The sequence below is a fragment of the Lissotriton helveticus genome, chromosome 9 (genome assembly GCF_964261635.1).
Source record: "Lissotriton helveticus chromosome 9, aLisHel1.1, whole genome shotgun sequence".
NCBI lineage: Eukaryota > Metazoa > Chordata > Amphibia > Caudata > Salamandridae > Lissotriton > Lissotriton helveticus.
In genome coordinates this window covers 1146368247-1146393334 of record NC_136070.1, presented here as the reverse complement: position 1 = coordinate 1146393334, position 25088 = coordinate 1146368247, and positions in this window count along the sequence as shown.

Here is a 25088-nt window from a genome sequence, read left to right as displayed (position 1 = left end):
AAAAAGGTTAGAGTCACTTGGCTGTATGGTTTATATACAGTTTGTTGCCGGCTCTATAGCGGTGTAGGTGCTGGCTATGAGCGGCTATGGTGTAATGGTATTGGTGGTACCATTAGGGTGGGGTTCGCACTAGATTACGGTAGTGGGGTGGCTAAAACACGAATTGTACATTTATAGTGCACAGTGGTACAAGAGGAAAACATAAGAGTTCATTCTTACGCTAGTTTGTCAAAAGTGCTACTTCATGGTTAGAGAAGTGGCATGGGTTGACCCTGTGAAGTAAAAACATGGGTTTTGCCACAAGTTTTAGAGAGAGAGAGAGAGACCTGTGGGGGAGAAAACGCTTACCAGAGTTGAAGAACCGTCAAAGTACTCACAGGGTTCTTGGTCAGAGCCTGCCGTAGACCTGTACTGCCTCCTTCGCTGCACCGGTAGGGAATGGCTCTGGGAGTGAGCTTTTTATACTGTTAGTTGATTGTTAAATTGTTTGCACCTGTATTTTTGGAGGAAAGGGTGAAAAGACTCGAAAAACCGGGTCAGTGCGCTCGCGAGCGCTAGTCACGATCGTGGTGTGGATCTGCGCATGCGCGTTGTAGTGCGCTATTACCGCGCATGCGCATGCGCGTTGTAGTGCACTATTACCGCGCATGCGCGTTGGGGTGCTAGTTCTGTGCATGCGCATTGGTAAATTGGATCGTGACTAGCGCTCGCGAGCGCACTGACCCGGTTTTTCGAGTCTTTTCACCCTTTCCTCCAAAAATACAGGTGCAAACAATTTAACAATCAACTAACAGTATAAAAAGCTCACTCCCAGAGCCATTCCCTACCGGTGCAGCGAAGGAGGCAGTACAGGTCTACGGCAGGCTCTGACCAAGAACCCTGTGAGTACTTTGACGGTTCTTCAACTCTGGTAAGCGTTTTCTCCCCCACAGGTCTCTCTCTCTCTCTCTAAAACTTGTGGCAAAACCCATGTTTTTACTTCACAGGGTCAACCCATGCCACTTCTCTAACCATGAAGTAGCACTTTTGACAAACTAGCGTAAGAATGAACTCTTATGTTTTCCTCTTGTACCACTGTGCACTATAAATGTACAATTCGAGTTTTAGCCACCCCACTACCGTAATCTAGTGCGAACCCCACCCTAATGGTACCACCAATACCATTACACCATAGCCGCTCATAGCCAGCACCTACACCGCTATAGAGCCGGCAACAAACTGTATATAAACCATACAGCCAAGTGACTCTAACCTTTTTCCATGTATGTTTTGTCCTTGTCCTATATGTTACATGTAAAGGTGTTTTCTTGAGATGGGAATCCCCCACTCACACATAGAAAAACACTTTAGGGCGTGTATACACATAGTCTGGATATACACCCACTAGTTTTAATTGCACACACCCCCTTTTTACCCGTCCTGAAGAAAGCCAGCATAATCATAAGGCACTGGCTGAAACATGTTGACACACCCCAGGATGTGGGAGGTCGTAACTCGCCTCTAACATCCAATAGCCTTATTTTTAACCGCTGACGGTGACCCAGCCAATAAAGTGTGTTTGCCCTTGGGCACTGGGATCCCCGCCAAGCCGTTTTAAACTCACATTCCATAACAGTCTTCACCGCACACACAGCGACATACCTGCTCCGCTGTCTTCAGGCGTCGAAGCACACCCGGGACACGCTAGGTGTCACTGGGTGGGCCCGATGATGAAGCATGCCACCAACTAGGTTGGTGGGTGAGGGCTTTATGAGCACACCTACCAGGTGCCACCAACCGTTGACGAAACATACTTGAGTCCTTGATAAATTAAAACAATTTATTTATTTATTTTCTTTTGATAATTTGGCTAGTCCATTTTTGATTTACAAACATATAATCCGGGGGATAAGGACTAGCTTTCTGGTCCTCTCTCTCCATCTTGATACACGTATGCAGTGAGCTTGTTTCCTTCCCAGTGTAAGAATTGGCTTGGTAGTTTGGTTTGCCCTGTTCCCATCATGCACTGGGACAGGAACAGACTAATTTGCATATAGCCAGGTTCTGAGCTGGGATGGTGCAGTGAGCTAAAAAACGGTGATGGATTAAAACCATGATCTATTGACTTGGTAAGAGTATTCTGCATCATTCAGAAACTCTGTCCATCACCACCCCCCTTTTCCAAAATCGGTTTTATCCACACTATGTGTGGGAGGGTATACTCAGACGTGAGTCCCTTGCTCATTGCACCATCAGGATTCAAGTAAGCCGGGCCGACGAAGGCTGTGATGCCAGAAACCGGTCCCCGGAAGCTTGTTTCCTTCCCAGTGTAAGAATTGGCTTGGTAGTTTGGTTTGCCCTGTTCCCATCATGCACTGGGACAGGAACAGACTAATTTGCATATAGCCAGGTTCTGAGCTGGGATGGTGCAGTGAGCTAAAAAACGGTGATGGATTAAAACCATGATCTATTGACTTGACTTGGTAAGAGTATTCTGCATCATTCAGAAACTCTGTCCATCACCACTCCCCTTTTCCAAAATCGGTTTTATCCACACTATGTGTGGGAGGGTATACTCAGACGTGAGTCCCTTGCTCATTGCACCATCAGGATTCAAGTAAGCCGGGCCGAAGAAGGCTGTGATGCCAGAAACCGGTCCCCGGAAGCTTGTTTCCTTCCCAGTGTAAGAATTGGCTTGGTAGTTTGGTTTGCCCTGTTCCCATCATGCACTGGGACAGGAACAGACTAATTTGCATATAGCCAGGTTCTGAGCTGGGATGGTGCAGTGAGCTAAAAAACGGTGATGGATTAAAACCATGATCTATTGACTTGGTAAGAGTATTCTGCATCATTCAGAAACTCTGTCCATCACCACCCCCCTTTTCCAAAATCGAGAGCCAGTCAAGTCACCTCATCCTGGATTCCCCTGGGTGTCTAGTTTTCAGGAATGTATAGGTATGCTAGGTTTCCCTAGGTGCCGGCAGAGCTAGGGTTAAAAACCTACAGCTAGCCACTTTGCGAAAAAAGGGTCAGTTATCACTGTGAAAATATGGTGTGTCCACGTTGTGTTTTGGGACATTTCCTGTCATGGGCACTAGTCCTACCCACACAAGTGAGGTACCATTTTTCTCGGAAGACTTTGAGGAATGTGGGGTGGGGGGAATTTTGTGAATCCACGCAGATTCCATTACTTTTCACCACAGAATTGTGAGGAAAATATGTTTTTTTGGACAAATCTTTAGGTTTGCTGGGATTCTGGGTAACAGAACCTGATGAGAGCCAGTCAAGCCACCCCATCCTGGATTCCCCTTGGTGTCTAGTTTAAAAAAATGTATAGGTTTGCTAGGTTTCCCTAGGTGCTGGCAAAGCTAGGGTTCACAAACTACAGCTAGGCATTTTGCAAAAAAAGAGTCTGTTTTCACTGTGAAAATGTGGTGTATCCACGTTGCCTTTTGGGCCGTTTTCTCTCGCTGGCACTAGGCCTACCAACACAAATGAGGTACAATTTTTCTTGGAAGACTTTGGGGAATGCGGGGTGGGTGGATATTTCTGCATCCACTCAGATTTCAGAACTTTCCACCACAAAAATGAGAGGTAAACGTGTTTTGTTTCGACAAATTCTGAGGTTTGCAAGGGATTCTGGGCAACAGAACCTCAGGAGAGCCAGTGAAGTCACCCCATACTGGATTCCCCTGGGTGTGTAGTTTTCAAAACTTTATAGGTTTGCTAGGTTTCTCTAGGTGCTGGCAGTGCTAGAGTTAACAAGCATTGGAAATGCAATAGGTCTCGCAATAGAAGGAGCCAGATAATGAAGTTTCTGTGCCCCCTCCCTCCCCCCCTCCGTGCCCATGAGAATAGCTCTCTGCCCCCTCCCCGCTCCCACCGCGAATCTGACGGCTCTGCCCGGGATCGCTCTGCCAGCTCAACTGGAAAGCAATGTAACCCTTGCAGCGCTGGGAGGAGGGGAGGGCAGAAAGGGGGGGGGGAGGAGCCGAGCTGAGCAAGAACCGAGGAGGAACTGAGCAGGGTCGAAGAGGAGGGAGCGGGTGGAGCGGGTGGAGGGGGCCAGAGGAGAGGGGCATGGAGGGAGCCAGGGGGGACTGTGAGGGGAGAACAGGAGAGGCCGGACAGAGGGGAGGAGGGGCTGAAAGAGAGCGGGAATGAACCATGGAGGGGGCACACAGGGTGAAGAGAGGGGCGCGAGGTTTGAACAGAGTATTGAAAACAGGACGGGGACTGTGCGTTTACGGGGAGCAGTTAAAAGGCAGAGCAGAAACCAGGGTGAAGAGAGGGAGGGTCACAAAGGCCGGAGAGAGAAGGATGAAGGGAAGCAGAGTGAAATAAATCAAATACAAAATAAATAAAATAAGAGAGAAAGCAAAAAAGAGGTTGAGAACAAAAGGAGGGCAGAGAATAAACGAGACAGCAGAAGGACAGAACGAGGCAGGAAAGAGAGAGGGGAAGGGAAGGATCGAGAAATACAAAGAAAAGAGAAGGGAGAGCAGAGGACTAGAGAAGGACTGAGAGAGGCGGAGAGCAGAAGGCCACAAAGAACAAAAGCGTGAAGAAAGACAGAAGAAATAGGGGCCGAATAAGAGAAAAGAGAAGAAACAAAGAGAGTGGAGAGGAAAACAGAAGGATGGCCAGTGATGGAGAGAAGAAAAGAAAAGACAAAGCAGAGCAATGCAAGCAGAGAGAAGGACAGAGAGGGAGAGAAAACACTGGGCCGAGGAACACAAACGGAAGAGAAGCAAAGAGAAGAGAAGCAAAGAGAGAAGAAGAACTAGAGAGCGAGCAGAGGAACACCTAAAGAACGGCTCGAGATACATACGAAAAGGGGGGGGTGACGGAAAGAATCGACTGGTGTAGAAAAGAAGGACGGAGAAAGGCAGGAAAGGAGGCAGAACGGCTCGAGATACATACGAAAGGGGGGGTGACGGAAACGAGTCGAGTGGTGTAGAAAAGAAGGACGGACAAAGGCAGGAAAGGAGGCAGAACGGCTCGAGATACATACGAAAGGGGGGGGTGACGGAAACGAGTCGAGTGGTGTAGAAAAGAAGGACGGAGAAAGGCAGGAAAGGAGGCAGAACGGCTCGAGATACATACGAAAGGGGGGGGTGACGGAAACGAGTCGAGTGGTGTAGAAAAGAAGGACGGAGAAAGGCAGGAAAGGAGGCAAAGGACAGTCAGAAATAACATGACGATAGTCGGAGATAAGAGAAGAATAAGACAAGAAGGGTAACAATAAAAGGTGGTGAAGAGACAGAGGAAAGAGACAGACAGCAAGAACAAAGAAACCCGTGGAGAGAGGCAGAGGACAGGAAAGAAACACGGCAGAGAGAAGAAGAGAGAAGAGAAGAAATAGGCAAAGCAGAAGAGTACAGAAGAATAGAAAGACATAGAGAAGAAAGGAGAACAACAAAAACAGACAAGAGCGGCAGGGAAACTGAAAGTACGGGCGGCCAACGGCCATCCATGAATAATTAGGGGAGGAGAAGCCGCACAGCGCACGCTGGGCGAAGCCCTTTGATGTGCTGTGCGGCCGTGAAAAAATGCAATTAGGAGAGAGGGAGGGAGGCTGATGCGCATGCTTGTTTAGTCACGTGATTCATGTGAACTTAATGAAAACCGCAGCGCAAGAAGCCCTTGGTTTCACGAGGATTTCGAGCACTTGAATTCTCGCTCCGCTCAATGCGCTTGCGCGCATTGATAGGTCGCGAGACCTAAAAAACTACAGCTAGGCACTTTGCAAAAAAAGAGTCAGTTTTCACTGTGAAAATGTGGTGTCCATGTTGAGTTTTGGGCTGTTTCCTGTCATGGGCACTAGGCCTACCCACACAAATGAGGTGCCATTGTTATTGGAAGACTTTAGGAAATGCGGGGTGGGTGGACTTGTGTGGATCCACGCAGATTCAAGAACTTTCCACCACAGAAATTTGAGGAAAATGTGTTTTTTGGGACACATTATGAGGTTTGCAAGGGATTCTGGGTAACAGAACCTGGTGAGAGCCAGTCAAGTCACCTCATCCTGGATTCCCCTGGGTGTCTAGTTTTCAAGAATGTACAGGTTTGCTAGGTTTCCCTAGGTGCAGACAGAGCTAGGGTTAATAAACTACAGCTAGGCACTTGCAAAAAAAAGGTGTTTTCACTGTAAAAATAAACATGTGTTCACGTTGGGGTTGAGCCTTAGGGTAAAATTACACTACTGCAAGGGAGAAAGTCCACCCTAGCGAATCAATCAATGGCCCATAAAGAGTCCAATATTTTTAACACACAACAAGGAACTCACCAAAAGGGCGGCAGAATGGTCCCACGGTACACAAAAGTATCAACTATAGAGATATAAAATCTTTATTTTCTTTTTATCATATTTTGTTTGTGCAAAACTTCATCCACATTACTTGGTACCGTAATACAATGATAGGTAAATTCATAAAACATACTTCAATAAATACACAATACAATACAAAACACCCCACATAACCTCTCAGCAAACACACACATCCTTCTCTTTCAATCACACTCAAACACTCACTAGTAAACCAGACACTATATACACATTCCTCAACGTAATCCCCAGAGTGACAACAATAATGATAGGATCCTGCGGGATCTTCATAGCAAACTGCCAGAGAGTCCAAGTTGATGAGACAGGATCCAAGAAACATGTAATGCCAACGCACGTTTCGGTGCACAGCCCAGGTCTACGGGCGCACCTTCATCAGGGCTCTCACGCCGAGGTAGTGGGGGACACAACACTTGGAAAATAACCCGTGATAGGGGGTCCATCGGATGTAATGGTATATTGCTTTCAAACAGCTGTCATAATTAGAAGAAGTTGAAGGTGAAAACGTTGACACAAATGTTGTTTTTTTCAACTAATTTTCTATTTTTCCTATATTCAACTGTTAGTTTATATAAAGAAACCTTAAAGGATCTAAACAAATGACTCCTTGCTGAATTCAGAATGGTGTCTATATTTGTAAAAGGTATAGCTTTCCAAGATCCATTATTGCTTTAATACCCTTTTCTACCATTAACTGGAAGGAGGTTGAAAGCACAAAAATAGAAAAAATAGGCTATGTCCCAGAAAAATGCCAAAACTGTGTAAAACATTTTGGTTTTCTGACAAAAATCTGCTTGTGCCAGAAAGCTGGGGAGATGGTAATTTCATCACCACAACCCGTTTGTTGATACCATTTGCAGGGGAATAACCAAACACTTTCAACTGTAGCCCTTTTTTCCCTTTTTACAAAAAAACTAACATTTAGCTATATTTTGGCTAATTTCTGGGTCCCCTCGGGGGGAATCCACAAACCCTGGGTGCCTTTAGAATCCTCATGATGTTGGAAGAAAAGGACACAAATTTGGCGTGGATACCTTATGTGGACAAAAAGTTACACGGGCCTAAGCGCAAACTACCCCAATTAGCACAAAAAAGGCTTAGCACGGGGCGGGGGGGGGGGGGGGGGGGGAGGGGGAGAGGTGGAGGCCTAGCAGTGAAGGGGTTAATTAAAAGGGAGGCTTTTACCTGTAAAATATGATATTTTGAAATGTCTCACTGTAGGTTTAAACTGCAACCGCCAGGCTACAATGGAAGGCATGAAGCCATGTTTTTCTTGTCAAATAAAAGGCTGGCATAACAAGTTGTGCGGTTCATGAGTGATATTTAACTCGGTATGCCATGGGTGCAGGTTCTACATCATATGCTATGGCCTTATGGGAGAGTTAAATACTCCAATCAGGAGTTAGCCAATTTCTACATGTTTTAGGGATCACAGTACATACATTGAGCACTGGACAGCTGTGCTCCATCGTGCAGAGTCTAAAACCTAGCAATACAGTTCAGCAAAAATGGGAGTGACAATGCAGAAAGGATAATTTTTTCAACCAAAGTCTTTGGCATCTTGCTCGATTTAGTCCTGACAACATCAGATGATTGACACTTCTCCTGTTACACAATTCTCTACTCAGAAACCTGGGCTCAACACGATTCCTCATGGAATCTGGGCTCATTATTGCCTTTCCCTTACAAGTGAAGGGGAAGGCAATTTCACAAACTGTTGGTACTGTATATTACTTGGATATCTCTATAAGGGATAATTTTCTAAAAGCATTGTGCATTGTAAGATTACTGAGAGGTGGTTCTGAGATGGGCTGAAACTGCCATTGGAGCTAATATGAAAAAGTGTCTTCGTTGACCTACTCATTTTTTCCCTGGTTCCTCGTTGATATATATATACCATTATGTTGCCTTGAAAATACTTTACCTGCACTCAGTGAACAATAGTGCATTTATTTAACCATACAAAAGCCATATTGTGTGAATAAATAAATGCTCTTTTGTCCCCCACGTGTGGGTAAAATTGTTTTTCAAAGAAATGTGAAGGTATCTATCTATCTATCTATCTATCTATCTATCTATCTATCTATCTATCTATCTATCTATCTATCTATCTATCTATCTATATATAGTAACTGTCTGGTACCCATGTGTCCCACACCTCCAGCGTAGAGAATTGGCGCCCAGGAGAAACGATATATATTGTGCCATTCTAGATAAGGTCAGGGTTTCCATTGGAGGAACATTTTTATTTTGCTAAGAACTTTGCTGCCATTAGACGATTCCTTATGAAACTGTCCAAGGAAAAGTTCTTCCACCTCCGCTCCTTCAGGGAAAATGCCATACTTATTCATCAAGAATGGGCCAAGAAAAAAGGGTGGGGTCCCAAAAGTTTAATTTCCAAGGCTAATTAACATAGGAATCTTTGCTCTCCATTAAAGAGAAAATGACATTTTTGAGAGATCAGCGTTTAAAGAGGGGCACAGGCTGGGTATAAAGGGGTTAGAAAGTTAGGTGTGTCTGGATCGTTTGTTTTCAGATATGCTCTGGTTGGCCAGCTTAAATGGACAAATCAATGCTGATTGGCTGCCCCACATACATAATGGTTGTGGCTACCAATACAGCACTCTGTGGCATGGTCCCTACTCCCTGAACATGAGTCAAAAATTATAGAAAGGGGTGGGGTGAGCACACCATGACCTTCAAGGGCATGTGTAGGGTTGCAAGAGGACCAGCCTTGATTTTCTATTCACAGCACAAACAACATGTTGTGGCACCAGTTACAGGACTCTGGGCCATGGTCCCTATTAAAATGCATTGTAGTGAAAGGTTGTTTTTAGGGTCACAAAAAGGAAGACATATGGCATATGCTAAGTTGCTAGTGACAGTATAAATCATTTGCTGGTGGTGTTATACTCATTTTAGGAGTTCTGGTGAGTTTTCAGGTGATTTTACCCTGTGTAGAATGCGGACTCTATGCTGGGATTTGATGAACCATATTTGAGAGAATAGTGTTTTCTCTCATGATTTTCTTGTAGAGGTTCTGGAAAATGCTCAAAAAGCTAAAAAGAGCGCACAAAAGTTCATACTAACTTCCTCAGCCATGTGGCAAATTCTTATATTCTGTGTAAAACACATATACTGCCAACAGCCTGTCAGTTGATTCAACCAGTGAAGATTCCCACAATGTTTTAATGAACAACTAGAGCACTAACATTATGTTTTAATGACAAAAGTGTGCCACACCGGAACACCATCTTGATGGAATCAAATCTGCTAATTTTAAGAATTTCATTTGGAAATTAGCAAAATGAAGGGCTTAATTTTGTCATAGAAATTATTATTAGGTGCTCTGGAAAGCTAAAATGAGGACACATTTTCAATGAGACATCCGTTTCCATAAAACCTTCCTACTGAAACAGGTACTTTTAACACTACCAGCAGTCTGTTAGTTAACTCCCTAGTGATCAACTGCCGCTTCGTCACAGATTTCGAATGAGAGTGCCAACATTATAAATGTAAGACAAAAGTATGGTACACCTGAAGGCTATTTTAATGGAATCCAAGAAGTAAAACTGGCAGCATTTCCTACAGAGGAGGCTGTAATAAAAGGACATAATGAGAGGTTTGTTTTATCATATGATTAGTGCTCTAGAAAGCTGAATTGAGGACTCATTTTCTATGAGTTCTCAAATATCTTACTCATCCATTTCAGTAACAGTTTCTGACATGCAGGGTGAAACATTTACTTCCAACACCAGCAGCAGTCTGTCCGTTAATTCCCTAGTGATTAACTGCAGTGTCATCACAGAGTCTTAATGGAAATCTAGAGGACTAACATTTTGCCTTCCAGACAAAAGTGAGGTACCCCTGAGTGCCATTTGGTTGGAATAAGAGCTTACGAATATAAAACGTTTGCTAAGTAGCAGGCTGGAGTGAATGAGCATTTAGATGTTAATGTAGATATTTAACCAGCAGGTTCAAATGTGAGGGAAGGTTTGCGTGTTTATTAATTTGAGGCATAATATATTTTTTAACCCCTTCGCCGCTGGCGGGATTCCCCCGCTGTGCTGGGGGACGGGGGACGCGCATACACCGCCCCCATGCTCATGACAAGGTCAGCTAGTCATGAGCCACGGCGCTCCGGTGCTCATGACGAGCTGAGCTCGTCATGACCGCGCCCGTTCCAATGGAACGTTCAGCACAGCAGGGGAATCAGCCCAGCGTGCGAGCGTTCCAAGTAACGGGCGCGGTCATGACGAGCTCAGCTCGTCATGAGCACCGGAATGCCATATCCAAGAGGTTAAGGGCCTTAAAATAGTTAAAGAGAGAGACGTCTGCATACGTATATCATCCCCTTTCAACATCTGTTTAGTTACCTACCCATCTTTTCAGTTGCTTAACAGTTCCCTAATTTGAAATTGGTTACATTTTGGTAGACAAGTATATGTTTATAGTCAATGAAAAAAACTAAATTTAAAGTGGTGTTCTATTTAAGGTGGGTGGTAAAACCTTAAATTATGTTAAAAGAACATAATTTCACTGAAATAAAAGTTAAAGTGACTGTCTAGTTAAGTTTTGAAATGAGACATGAGCTAACATTAAAGACCCCCAAACCTTTGAAAAATGCTAGTTAAACTTTGATTAACTAACTTGTGCCCCCATCATGCAATGCTTGTAACCTCACATATTAATTCACTCATGAAATGTTAAATGACGTAATGTATGCAATCACTGATTATATTTAAATGACAACTTTGTAGAAATTGCTTGTGAGTTTCTTTAACATCAGCTCATGTCTCAATCCAATACCTAAGTATAACGTCACTTTAACAGTTGGCTTTTTCAGCGATTTATATATATATATATATATATATATACATATATATATATATATATATATATATATATATATATACATACATATATATATATATATATATATATATATATATATATATATATATATATATACATGAGTGATGTCACTGACCATGTCATGAGTGATGTAATATGTGACGTCATCAGCAGTGCATTGCACGCGCAAGTTATAGTGAGTCCAACTAACTATAACGTGGGAATATATATATATTACCTACTGGCGGTCGCCAGTAGGTAGTTATAGTTAGGACTGATTTCCATAAGAAATCCGCAACATTCTATTGGGAATAACTTTGGCGCCGGTGGACGAATCTTGGCAAATTTCTCAAAGAAGATGGCCCGCTCCGCTCCTTCCCTGAAAGTTTGGGGGGGATTCGTCAAGCGGGGGCCGAGATAAAAGGGGGGTCCCAAAACGTGTTTTCCCCATGTTAATTTCCATAGGGCGGTTGGACTCACTTTTAGCCCGAACGGCTCAATGGATTTCCACAAAACTTGGCAACATTGTAGGGACTGGTAGCCTGATGTGCCTTTGCTATGTCTCAAGATATGTGCTCCAGTGGATTTTGAGTAATTTAGGTTCAAAACAATATATATATCTGGGCGGAGCCTAACCACACATCTGATCTGATTGGCTGTCAGCACTTCATCCAAGAAGTGTTGGCAGCCATCTTGGGACCAATATACATGATAGCACCTCATTAAAAAGCATTGTAGTTAATAGAGGGTTTTAGGACTTTAGTTACATTATAAATCATTTGTTGATGGTACCATACTCATTTTAGGAATTGTGGTGTGTTCTAAGGTGATTTTACCATGTGAAAAAGCCTTCTGCTGTGATATCATTAATCATGTTTGAAAGAAAACTAATATCTCATGATTTTCCCACAGTGGTTTGGAAGGGGATCTATAAGCTAAACTGAAAGCATATTTTCTGTAAATTCACATTATCTTTCTCAGTCATGTGAGAATGAAGTTTGACATTCTCAGTAAAACATGTACATCCAACAAGGACAGAGACTGTCAGTTGATTCCTTTGTGTTCTACTGCAGCCTCCTAGAGTGTTCTAAAGAACAACTAGAGCGCTAACAGTCCTACTTATTACAAAGGTATAGCACACCTGAAGCCATCGTGATGGGAATAAAGTGGTAACTCTTAAAACATTTAATTTAAAAAGGAACAAAATGAGGGGGTATATTATGCCATAGAAAGTATTATTAGTGCTGCAAAAAGAAAAATTAGGGCACATTTTGAGTGACTTCTCAAATCCTCTTCTATTTCATTAAAAAATTCTGACATGCAGTCTCCCAAGATGGCCACCAGAGACAAAAGAGCCCAAATGTAGCCCAAATATCACCCAGATGTAGCCCAAGTATAGCCCAATGACAGAATGTCCCAGAGTGTTCTAAAGAACAACTAGAGCGCTAACAGTCCTACTTATTACAAAGGTATGGCACACCTGAAGCCATCTTGATTGGAATAAAGTGGTAACTCTTAAAACATTTAATTTAAAAAGGAACAAAATGAGGGGGTATATTTTGCCATAGAAAGTATGATAAGTGCTGCAGAAAGAAAAATTAGGGCACATTTTGAGTGACTTCTCAAATCCTCTTCAATTTCATTAAAGAAATTCTGACATGCAGACTGAAACATGCACTTTGAATACCAGCAGCAGACTTCCCTGGTGAGCAGTAGCTTTACTACAGTGATCTAATGAGCAACTAGAGTGCTAACATTCAGAATTTATGGCAAATGTGTGACACATCTGAATGCCTTCTTGATGGAACCAAAGTAAACAAGCATTGAAAATGCAATAGATCTCGCCCTCGTTTAAGTTAAAGCCATTCTGTTTGTAATGAGGTGGCTTTTTAGCTTTGCTTTTATTAGTGTTTTTTAGACTTTCATGTAAATAACATGCATCTGTATGCATATATGTATATGTATGCATGCATTTATATTTGTATTTATATAGATATACAGATTATATATGTTTATATATGTATGTATATAAATACACATACATATATATAAATGCATATGCATATATATGCATATATATATGTGTATATGTGTGCGTGTAGAGAGAGGTAGAGAGGTAGAGAGGTAGAGGTGTAGAGGTAGAGAGGTAGAGGTAGAGAGGTAGCGGTAGAGAGGTAGAGACTAGTAGAGAGAGAAGTAGAGAGAGGTAGAGAGTAGAGAGTGAGTAATAGAGAGTAGAGAGTGAGTAGTAGAGAGTAGTAGAGAGCAGTAGAGAGAGTAGCAGAGAGTGAGTAGTAGAGAGTAGTAGAGTGAATAGTAGAGTGAGTAGTAGAGAGTAGTAGAGAGTGAGTAGTAGAGAGTAAGTAGTAGAGTGAGTAGTAGAGAGCAGTAGAGAGTGAGTAGTGGAGAGTAGTAAAGAGTGAGTAGTAGAGAGTAGTAGAGAGTGAGTAGTAGAGAGTAGTAGAGAGTGAGAGAGAGAATAGTAGAGAGTAGTAGAGAGTGAGTAGTAGAGTGAGTAGTAGAGACTAGTAGAGAGAGAGTAGTAGAGAGTGGGTAGTAGAGAGTAGTAGAGAGTGAGTAGTAGAGTGAGTAGTAGAGAGTGAGTAGTAGAGAGAGAGTAGTAGAGAGTGAGTAGTAGAGAGTAGTAAAGAGTGAGAAGTAGAGAGTGAGTAGTAGAGAGTAGTAGAGAGTGAGTAGTAAAGAGTGAGTAGTAGAGAGAGAGTAGTAGAGAGTGAGTAGTAGAGAGTAGTAGATAGTGAGTAGTAGGGAGTGAATAGTAGAGAGAGAGTAGTAGAGAGTAGTAGAGTAGTAGAGAATGAGTAGTAGAGAGTGAGTATTTGAGAGTAGTGGAGTAGGAGAGAGTAAGTAGTAGAGAGTAGTGGAGAATATTCCAAAGTTTGGCACAGCACCACTTGCACAATAAGTCCAATCAAATCATATCACTTAGAGTCCTTTTTGAAGCGCTGAATCTTGGTGTATATTCAAATGCTTTTATTTTCCTTAAGTTTATGTACCACAGCCAGCCGAAACGTTTCGTTCTGTACAACAGAACTTCTTCAGGGCGTTCTTATTTCCTTCAAGTTATGTCGGTATCCTGTTGTCATATAACTAGATATTTCTTCCAAATGTTAGACGAGACGTAAGTACATTCTTATTCAAAGTGACTAGGTATCAATTTTACCCACACAATTCTGGCAGACTTGAGTAATTTATAGCATCCTCAAAGTCAGTCTTTCAAAAATTCCAAAGTATAGGACATGATAATCCAAATCCAAATGTTTCTCAGGAAAAGTCATTTTCAATCGTTCGGAATATCGGTGTTTGGGCAGATATGACCCAGGGACCCCCAGTTTGCAAGGGGAATTAGTCCCCCCTCTGCAAACGCGCCAGTGGCCTGCATTGCAGAGAGGTGTAAAGGGGCATAGCCTCATTACACCTCTGTGCAATGCAGCCCCCTGGTGCATACTGGAGGTTCCAGGTGGGCTAGTTGGCCCCCAGGGACCCCTAGTATGCAAGGGGAATTAGTTCCCCCTCTTCAAACATACACAGGGGCTGCGTTGCAGAGAGGTGTAAAAAAGGGTGTGGCCTCATTACACCTCTCTGCAATGCAGCCCCCTGGCGCATACTGGAGGCTCCTGGTGGGCTAGTTGGCCCCAGGGACCCCTACTGGGACCCCAGTATGCAAGGGGAATTAGTTCCCCTCTGCAAACGTGGCAGGGGGCTGCATTGCAGAGAGGTGTAACAAGGGGCATAGCCTCATTACACCTCTGCAATGCAGCCCCCTGGAGCATACTGGAGGTTCCAGGTGGGCTAGTTGGCCCCCAGGGGCCCCCAGTATGCAAGGGAAATTAGTTCCCCCTCTTCAAACATGCACGGGGGCTGCGTTGCAGAGAGGTGTAAAAAGGGGCGTGGCTTCATTACACCTCTCTGCAATGCAGTCCCCTGGCGCATACTGGAGATTCCTGGTGGGCTTTCAGGTATTATATAGTTAGGAATTAGCATTAAAAAAACTTTGAAATTTACTGAAAAAAACATAGGTTTCAGGCCTTATATAGTTAGGAATTAGCATTTAAAAAACCTATGAAATTCACTGAAAAAAACCATAGGTTTCACACCAGTTATAGTTAGGAATTAGCATTTAAAAAACCTATTAAATTCACTGGAAAAACCATAGGTTTGACACCAGTTATAGTTAGCTGGAAATTTTACTGACATAAAACCATTGAAATTCCCACGTTATAGTTAGTTGGACTCACTATAACTTGCGCGCCTGCAATGCACTGCTGATGACGTCACATATTACATCACTCATGACATGGTCAGTGACATCACTCATTACATCACTGATGACACCATCCTTGTGACAGAGTGACAGACCTCCTTTCAGTGTAATGTAACCCTTGAAACACATATTCAAAAATAGAAACTAAAATTTTCAAAAAAATAGAGATACCCATACCAGTTACAACAACCAATTCAGTAATACCACCATCTATATACACATCCACTAATTCACCAACAGTTCTATATAGTCACTCATACATATATTCACTCATCATATGTAGTGAAACACCTATACATCCTGTTACACACCGACAGTCATCCAAAAGTTACTCACACACATAATCACACATGCAAATAAACTATTGAACATCCATTTATTTGCATATACAGCTATACACACACTACCACCTTACTTCTAAGGAAACTTGCACATACTTACTCTCTTAAACAATCACTTATAGAAACACATACTTATTTAAACAAGAACTCTTTCAATATCTCACTCTCACATATACTCACTTATATACATCAATACTCACATATACTAGATTAAAACATGTAGTTACTGATAAAGACACTAGTGAGACAGTCATTCACTCACTAACACACACATATACACACTCATCCACCCATACAGTCCTGCACATATGCTGTCTTCAAAACACATACAAACAGTGAGTCAGTCATTGATGCATCTATGTGCTAAGTAACACCCCCACCAAACCATACAGACACTCATACTGATACTAAAAAAAAATCTAATAACCCATATACACACACATGTAGCTACTCACCAACCCATGTAGCCACTTATACACAAAGTGAAACACTGATACAAACATTTAAATATTTAAACAATACTCGCTAATATATGTATTCACTAAGATACACTTAATAAGCCAGTTAACTAATCAAATTTTTTTTTTTAAAACATCCATTAAGACACCTATTTAAACATTTATTCTTCCATCGACCTTTACATATACATATATAAAACATATTTATTTTTCAGAAAGACACACATTCACTGGATGGTGTCATCAGTGATGTCATGAGTGATGTCACTGACCATGTCATGAGTGATGTAATATGCGACGTCATCAGCAGTGCATTGCAGGCGAGCAAGTTATAGTGAGTCCAACTAACTATAACGTGGGAATTTCAATGGTTTTATGTCAGTAAAATTTCCAGCTAACTATAACTGGTGTGAAACCTATGGTTTTTTCAGTGAATTTAATAGGTTTTTTAAATGCTTATTCCTAACTATAACTGGTGTGAAACCTATGGTTTTTTTAGTGAATATATATATATATATAAAATCTACTGGGCGGTCAAATCCCGGGGTATTATCAAAAAAATAGTGTGCGGTCCCAATCCCCCCCACACTACCCCTGGGACTCCACCCCGGGGCTCTTACTTAATATATGCGGGGGGCTCAGAGGTCCCCCGCAGCCCCGGGGACCGCCACCCCCTGGGGCATGTTTAAAATTGGTGGAGGGCTCTCAGGCCCCCCTGCCCCGGGGACCGTCACCAACCGGGGCTTTAAAACATTAACTGGGGGGGCCCTGACTTCCCCCCAGCCCCGGGGACCACCACCCCGGGGCTCTAATTTAATATATGTTGGAGACTCAGGGGGCCCCCCAGCAGCCCCGGGGACCGCCACCCCGGGGCTTTTGAAAATTATGTACGTGGGTCTCTCAGGCCCCCCCAGCCCCGGGGTCCGCCAACCCTCGGGCTTATTAAAATTGGGTGGGGGGCTCTGAGGCCCATCAGCCCCGGGGACCGCCACCCCCGGGGCTTCTTTCAAATGTGGGAGGGGGCCACGGGCCCCCCTCCTGAAGCCTTGTACAGGCCCTGGGGACCGTCAACCCCCAGGGTCGGCTCCTGCAGTGTCCCGGGGTGCCCACCCCCAGGACACTGCTGTTTGCAATGACAGGGCCAAAGCCTCACGGCTCCCAACCTGTCATTGCAAACTGCTTTCCTATTTGGAAGAGAGAGCAGGAAACCTGCTCTCTCTTCCAAATAGGAAAGCAGATTGCTTTTCCACAGGGGAACCAGCATGGTTAATTACTAAGAGCTATCTCCTTTGGTAAATGTCCAGTACATATTCTACACTACAGATGAGTAATGGAGCGCAAGGAAATGTCACCAGTGACCTTATGTGCGTTTTGGCAATGTGATTGTTTCTGGTGCACCTTTATCAAGAAATATGTGATAACATTAATCTTCCTATTGGGAAGATAATGAGACTACAAAGACGTAAATCTCCATTCAACAAGGTTCTTTCCTCTTAACTATATGACGTAAGTGCTTCTTTGTTTGATGGAGATGTCATCATATTCTTCGGCATCAAGAACTCGTCACCAAACTTGACGGGTAATGCACTGGGAATGCTGTTTTTTAAGTTATCCATCATCCTGGCAAAAGGCAGGACGACCTTTGCATCCTACTAAGGTGGGCGGGGCCAAACAGGGAAGCATCCATGTGATTTCCACATTTGCACACTCATAGCAATTTAAAGGGAGACCCATGGACTCTGCTCTCACCAGAACAAGACAATAAATAACCCACTCATCACAGTCACATATGGATTGCGCTGCAATAGATCAACGATGCAGTCACCTCGAGTAAGGATTTCAGATCATTTTTCAATATGGAATTGCCAAGAAAACGCGCTTGCTTTGCCTTCACCAACCCTGGAGTTAGAATCATTTGTCCTTTACAGAAGTGAAGCTTCAATGAGGGCACCTCCTATATTTTTATTAGTAAGTGCTTCCTCTTGAGGTTTCATTTCTGTGAAATGAGTATCTGGGCCCGAACGGCCCCAGGGTGTCCATCCTCTGTGGCCTAGCCACAACTTAATGGGAATGGGGGTCTCACGGTCCCCCTCCCCGGGTTGATTTCAGCACCGGGGAACCCATCTCCTGGGCTCGGCCTTAATTGAATAGGGGAGGGGGGCCACATTCACAGGCTGATTTCGGCCTGGGGACCCCATACCCGGGGCCCAGCCTTAACTGAATGGGGAGCGGCCCACGTCACCCCTCTCTCTGGCCTGATTTTAGCCCTGAGGACCCTATTTCTCTGAGGCACGGCCTTGTGTCCCTGGGTGCCATGGTCCCTGCCAGGGCACCCACTGTACAAGATGGGGAATGAGGGGGGCCTCAAGGCTCCCGCTGTCCCAGCGACCTCCCGGCCTCCTGCTGGAGCCAACATTGCTCTTGCATGGAAGGAGCTGGTGGAAATACAGCTCTCTGCATGCAAAAGCAATCTTTAATCTCCTTCCCTACCCGTATGTCTGCAGGCAGGGAAAGAGATAAAAACTTCACTTGACATTCAGACAGTATTCAATTGTATAGTACAATTTTTAGAGTACAGTCTCATCTAGTAATATGGAAGTGCCCTTCTGTACTTACTACACCGATGAGGCCTGTAATTCGGGGGGAGGAAGGGTCCATTGGCATGCAACACTTGTTTGTTTCTGCAATTCTAAACTTACCAAATAGATGAAGCACTGGAAATGTGGGAATGGCATCTTCGTTTTCAGTGGCTGGAGGCATTGTTATTTTGAGATGGGGTGTATGACCTCTTGTTGAGCTCTGTGGAGCTAGGAATGAGCACCGTGCTTGAACTTAAGTCTTCAAAATAATTAAGGACTTCCAGGTGTATTAATCAAGGAACCACATTTCCCAGAATGCCTTCACCGAATATAAGGCATAGGCGTATGAGCAATAAGCAGTAAATAAGACTGAAACCACTTTTGAAAAAGATGGATGTCGAAGACCAACATGGTGTCTTGTGAAATGCTGCTCATTAAATAGATGTTGCTAAATGTAATCTCCGGTAGTGCATTATCTCCATTTATATGTGTAATTTAATCAGAACTAGCCGCGATTGGGATGGTTTCCTGGTCATCATTAATTCCCTTCTTAAACCTGACATTGATTAAGACGAGTTTGTCTGAGAGATTAGTCTCTCTCGCTCCCCATTTCCTTTCTTGTCTGCAAAAGGTGTAATTGTTTTCACTGAGTCTTTGGGTGTACTATGGTGTGGGGGGTTAGATTTGAAGGCTTGTGTTTCATTGGGGCTTCCATATTATTTTTCAGTGTGTAGACGTTGAGGAGTCAATGCATTTATGATGTAGGCTGGAGTGACTTAGACAGAGTAATTCTTTCTTTTTGGTGGGTGTCTGTGGAGGAGATCATTGACGGAGTGGAATATTATTGTTTCTCTTTTTACTTGACCTCCATGAATGGGTGTGGAGTGAAGGATAGAAAAGGATATGGAGAAGCGGTTTGTCGAGTCATGGGATATGGTGACCTTACAATGGATTGTGGACAAGGCTGCTAGGATGGGACAGTGTGGGTTTCCTTTGGAGTAGGTTGGTTTGTAGATGTGCTGCTTAATGACCAGAGTGATGAGGAGTGTTTTGATAGATTTCTCCATAGTCTTTGTTCCAGCATAAGTGGGATAGTTTCCAAGATATATAGGCTGGGTGTTTTACCAGAGGTCAATGTTCTGAGATCTCAGATTTCCTCTGTAAAGATCTCGCAGGGCGTTGGGGCTTTAAATAAGAAGGAGTGAGACTGCCCAAGATGCAAAGAGAGGGAAATGGCAGATTAGGAGCTCAAATGACATTGTTTCTGGGCTAGGAAGAGTTGTGGGTGAATGTAAGTCCCCCTCTTATCTAGTGTGTTTGTGTGTGCATTTGTTCTGAATAATGTAGCCTGCAAGGAGGAGGATATCCATGACACGTATAGAGGTGGGTTTGATACACGTTTGAGGTGAGTGCATCTAAGGTGTGTTAGGATGCCACTAATTATGAAGAGTGGATGACTACAGAGTTTATTTTGATGAGCATGAGTTGGCGGCTTGTGCTGTCGATGGTGGGGACTATTTACTGTTATGTAGATCAGATTGTTGGTGTTAGACGTGCTTTGTGTATCTTTTTGTGTCAAGTTCTGTTGTTTCCTTTAGAGACATCAACAAGTGGTTCTACAATACCAGGTACAAGCAGCACGTCTTTCAAAGTCTTCTGACAAGCAAACATTTACCACTCATCAACGTGCTATAATCCCATTGCTCTATCATTTCCACAATTTATGGCATGAATCAGCCCAAAACTGTGGCAGAGACCTGCTTTTAATTAGCACTTCCAGGAATGTATTATATAAAGTGAGCACTTTCCTAGCTGCAGGCTTAAATGCATTCAAATTGACCTTGAAGCAGTTTAAATAAATTATGCCAAGATGAATTTAATATTGCTCTTTATGCACAGTATGCATAGACGTGGACACCTTGACAGTAGTTCTCTCACCTGCTCTGCAACCTCTGCCATTTGAGCCAGTTTACTAAAAGAACTTATTCCAGTGTCCAGCTCTCCATCCACTTTCCCTGCTGATACAAGCTTCTATTCTCCCTCAGTGAGGCATGGGGTGAGCAGCCGGTACTGGATCATGCCCTTCAATGAAGAGGAAAAGAGGGGCACAGGAGAGCCCGGGATCCATATATAGATAGAGAGAGGCTGAGGAGCGTCACTAGCCATTTTCAGAAGTTCCACTTTCAGCTCCCCATGCCCTTCTTGAGTGGATGGGAGGAGCCACGCGGAGGGATGTGTTCCAAGAGAGGCTTCAGGGGCTGAACACTGGAGGGGTGGCCTGGGAGCCATGAGCCCCTGCAGACCTATCATAGTATTCTATTGCCAGTAAGGGGAACATTCTGATTTGCTGACCAGCCGCCGGCAGTTCAATTCGAGTGAAAACTGCTCATACAAATAGAATAATTTTTCTCAAAAAGGATTTATTGGAACTGGGAACAAATCTCAGGTTTATATATTTAGAAACAAATGTCAAAAATGGAGTGGGATTTATGGTTATATAACAAAAGCATTCTTTGTATTTCAGTCTGTTGTAATATAAGTACAAAGGAGCTCTAAAGGCTGGGCAGTGAGAATGAAGGATTAAAGAGGAAATGGGTAGCGTGGGCAGAGGTTGTGAAAACGTTTTGCAGAGAAATCAAAAATGGGAGGATTAGGAGGTGAAAGAAAAGAACAGTATTGTAATTAGCCCAGAGATGCACGTGGCAGTGGGGAGGTTTCAGGATGGATTCCCCTGTACACATGGTGGGTCATCTAACTGTACCCCAGATGGGAAAAAAGGGAGAAGGAAGGGAGGGCGATAATACCAAGGGAAGTGTGTGGTGGTAAGAGAATGGAGCGGGTTTCGGAGAAGTGTTGCACCAACTCGAAAATATTTTAAAAAGATAGATCACATGCTACCAGTGGAGGGATAAGAAAGTTATGGTGTTATGTAATTTATGCAAACAAAGTTCATAGAAAGAAGAGGATTGTTATGAAACCAAGTTTCCACTGTCCTCTTCAAAAAAAAAGTTAAAGGGTTCCTGATGAAGAAATTTCTGCCTCATTCTGGCTTCTCCGTTTGACACTGGGGCCAGAGCCGTTGATTTGTGGCCCAGCTGCCTGGCTCACAAGAATGTCCGACATTTTAAGACTGTGAATTTTTCGCTTTGTTGATTCTGTTTTGTTTGCTTGTACCCTTCTTGATGCATAAAGTGTAAAGCGCTCTGATACACTGTACCGCTATATAAATCTTTTTAAATAAATAAATAAGTGAAACATAACTTATGATATCATTTTTTTATTCCAGTAATGAAATTTACAAGGTTGCATTTGACTGTTTTATGAATGCCATTCAGTAAGAAAGATGTAAGGAAACCTGGTTGATGTAAAGCTATTATCAAAACTCTTTTCGCCAGCTCTTTTAGCAATATCACATACATCCATTAAAAATAGAGTACCCAATTCAGATCAATACTGCAAAGTTCCAACATGTAGAAATGTACTTTTGAGAACTAAGGTTTGCCTCTTGGGGGCTTATTACGAGTTCAGCGGTCCATAGGACCACCGAACTTGTGGTGGCAGTCCGACCACCGCCACACTGCAAGCCTGCCTGCATATTAGGAGTGTGGCGGTCGGACCATCACTGGACTCCTGCGACTGCTGGGGATCAAGGATCCTGCAGCAGTCGCACAGCGGTCAGGAGCACTAATATGCAGGTGGTGCAGCAGCGGCACTGCCAAGCATATTAGGAGTTGCCTTTCCACTGCCCTTTTTCATGGCAGTGAACCCACAGTGAAAAGGGTGGCAGAGAGGCAACAAAGACCCCCTGCCACTCCTGGGCTTGGGGATGCATGCAGTGTGACACGTGTTGCCCCACTGGTTCCCCCCCCCCAATTCAATTCCTGCACGGTGTGGAATGAATGCCACAGCATGCAGGAAGGTGCAGTCGGCGCTCTGAGAACGGCAGTCTTCATGTCAGGCTCTTCAATGAGCCTGACAGAACGCTACCTTAGCCCGTCGCAGCACCGCCCACCAAACCATGATTTAACTCCTAATCTGGCGGGCAGCATCACAACGGCTTTGGCAATCCTACAGCGGTAGGAGCGGCAAAGTCGTAATAAGGCCCTAAGTCTCATTTTAGGGTAACACTTGTAGTAGACACAGCTTGGTACCCTCACATATAAGTGATATTATTTTTTTATAAAGAAAGGAAATCTTGGGCTTATGCTCTATTGACTAGTATTCAACCCGTCTCTCCAAACGGGCACTGGCAAAGCCAATAAGTCTTGCCTACAGAAATTATTTGTCAAAACCCTTTTTAGTCTTTCAGTAAGATGCTGTGCATCATGGCCAAAAGTAGACAAAAAAAAAGTCAAAACAAAAGCATATCGTTTTAATTTAGTATAGATGTGCGGCACACCTGAAGATGTATGCATGTGCATGTGTGATTGGTTGCCTACAAAATGACTACACAGGCATTATAACTTTTATTTGCTGATCAAAGATGAATCAGTAAATACAATGACAATAATTGTGTAAAAGTGTTCTTTTTTTAACCCCTTAAGTGCTGCCGTCGGCCGTTGAACGTTCGGAGCACTACCTGGCTGGTGCTGCGCACTTTCAACGGCAGACGCAGCCCCGCCCGTTCTTTAAAATGGCCGCACTGCCGTGAAAAAACAGCCGCCGTTAACGGGTTAAAGGAGGAGGGGCTGGCATCGATTTGCTGCCTGGTCTTCTTCCCTCCGCAAAATACAAAATATATATTTTTAAAAGACAGTGGGCATGGGGGGGCAAAAGGAGGAGCAGTTCGGAGGTGGGTAATAATTGGGAGTGGGTATTACGAGAGGAAAAGCAGCACGCAAGGGAGAGCAACAATAATATTGGCAAACATTATTTTCCAGGCCAAGACAAACTATGATTTTCTTTACTACAGTAATTGAAGTCTGTTTGAAATATGGGGCTCTCTTTGGATTTAGTAATGTATATACATCTGCCATCTGTAAATGTGACAGTCCACGCTAATTTCTAAATCCTTATACCTGATTTAAACATGGACACCTGGTCTAAAATCGCCGTGCTGTGAAATTGTACACATATATCTGTCTGCATTTTACATTGAAACGTATCTATTCATTGACCACACATTTTGTATTTCTCTTTCGTGTTTTGAGATGTATGATGCTAAATGCCTTTTCCCATGTCAGTTTTCTGGAATGTTTTTTGATTCAACTCAATGTTAGCACACTTTAAGGAATTTAACATGTAGTTGCTTAATGTCTATTGACTCTTTGCAAGGCTAATATCTAAATTCCAGATAACATTTTCCATTTTTTATCATAGTAATTTTCAGTAGCTAAAGTGTATGCACCAAATGGGTTCGGATAAACCTGACTTTCTTTATATCTGTACAAAACATTTGCAACTATTTCCTTGCTTCATTATATTGACAATTTTCATATGTAAAAAAGACAAGTCCAAACCCCTCATGAGAGATGGAAGGGTTATACTATATTGTTGAACGTAGCAGCATTCATTAAAGAAGGATGCAACACAACTGAGGAACATTTGCAACATTTTCAATCTTGCCTACTACATTTGCTTTAGTAAAAGAAAATGTTCTAGTACTACATACAAAATAGGGGCCTATTCACAAAAGTAAACTTATATGTGAGTATTAATATATGTGTTGGCTTACTGTTAAACTTTTGAATACCTTTACTATTCTTGGTGACTCACTATTTACAAGTAGAAAGTTTTTAAAAAGTGTAGACTTCCATGTCTGCACCCCCTGAAACAGGACATTGGAGCCAAATTTACAAGTGTAAAGTTACTACTACCAACAAGCATTGGTAAAGCCAATATGTCTCACTTTTGCAAGACCTTTTGGCAGTTACAATGTATTTTACCCATATTGTAGAGCAGCATAGCTGTTGTACAGCATAGGAGAGGATATGGCCTAACGGCTAGGGCAGTTGACCTCGAAGCTGGGGAACCAGCTTCGAGTCTCCGTAAGGACACTCAACATCCTGTGATTCTGGACAAATCACAATCTCCCCGTGCCTAAAAAAATGAATGTACCCATCTGTAACGCAACTGGCGTTCAAGTAAATTGCTCTGATACCTTCGGGTCTAATGTAATGTAATGTGTATACTTGTAAAGCGCACTGTTGCTAGCCGGCGTCCCGGCGCTGTATACCGCTGGGGAACCCGTCCTGGCTTTCCCTGTGGGATGGTCCCTGCTGGGAATCCCCAAGGTGGAGCCAGGCATCC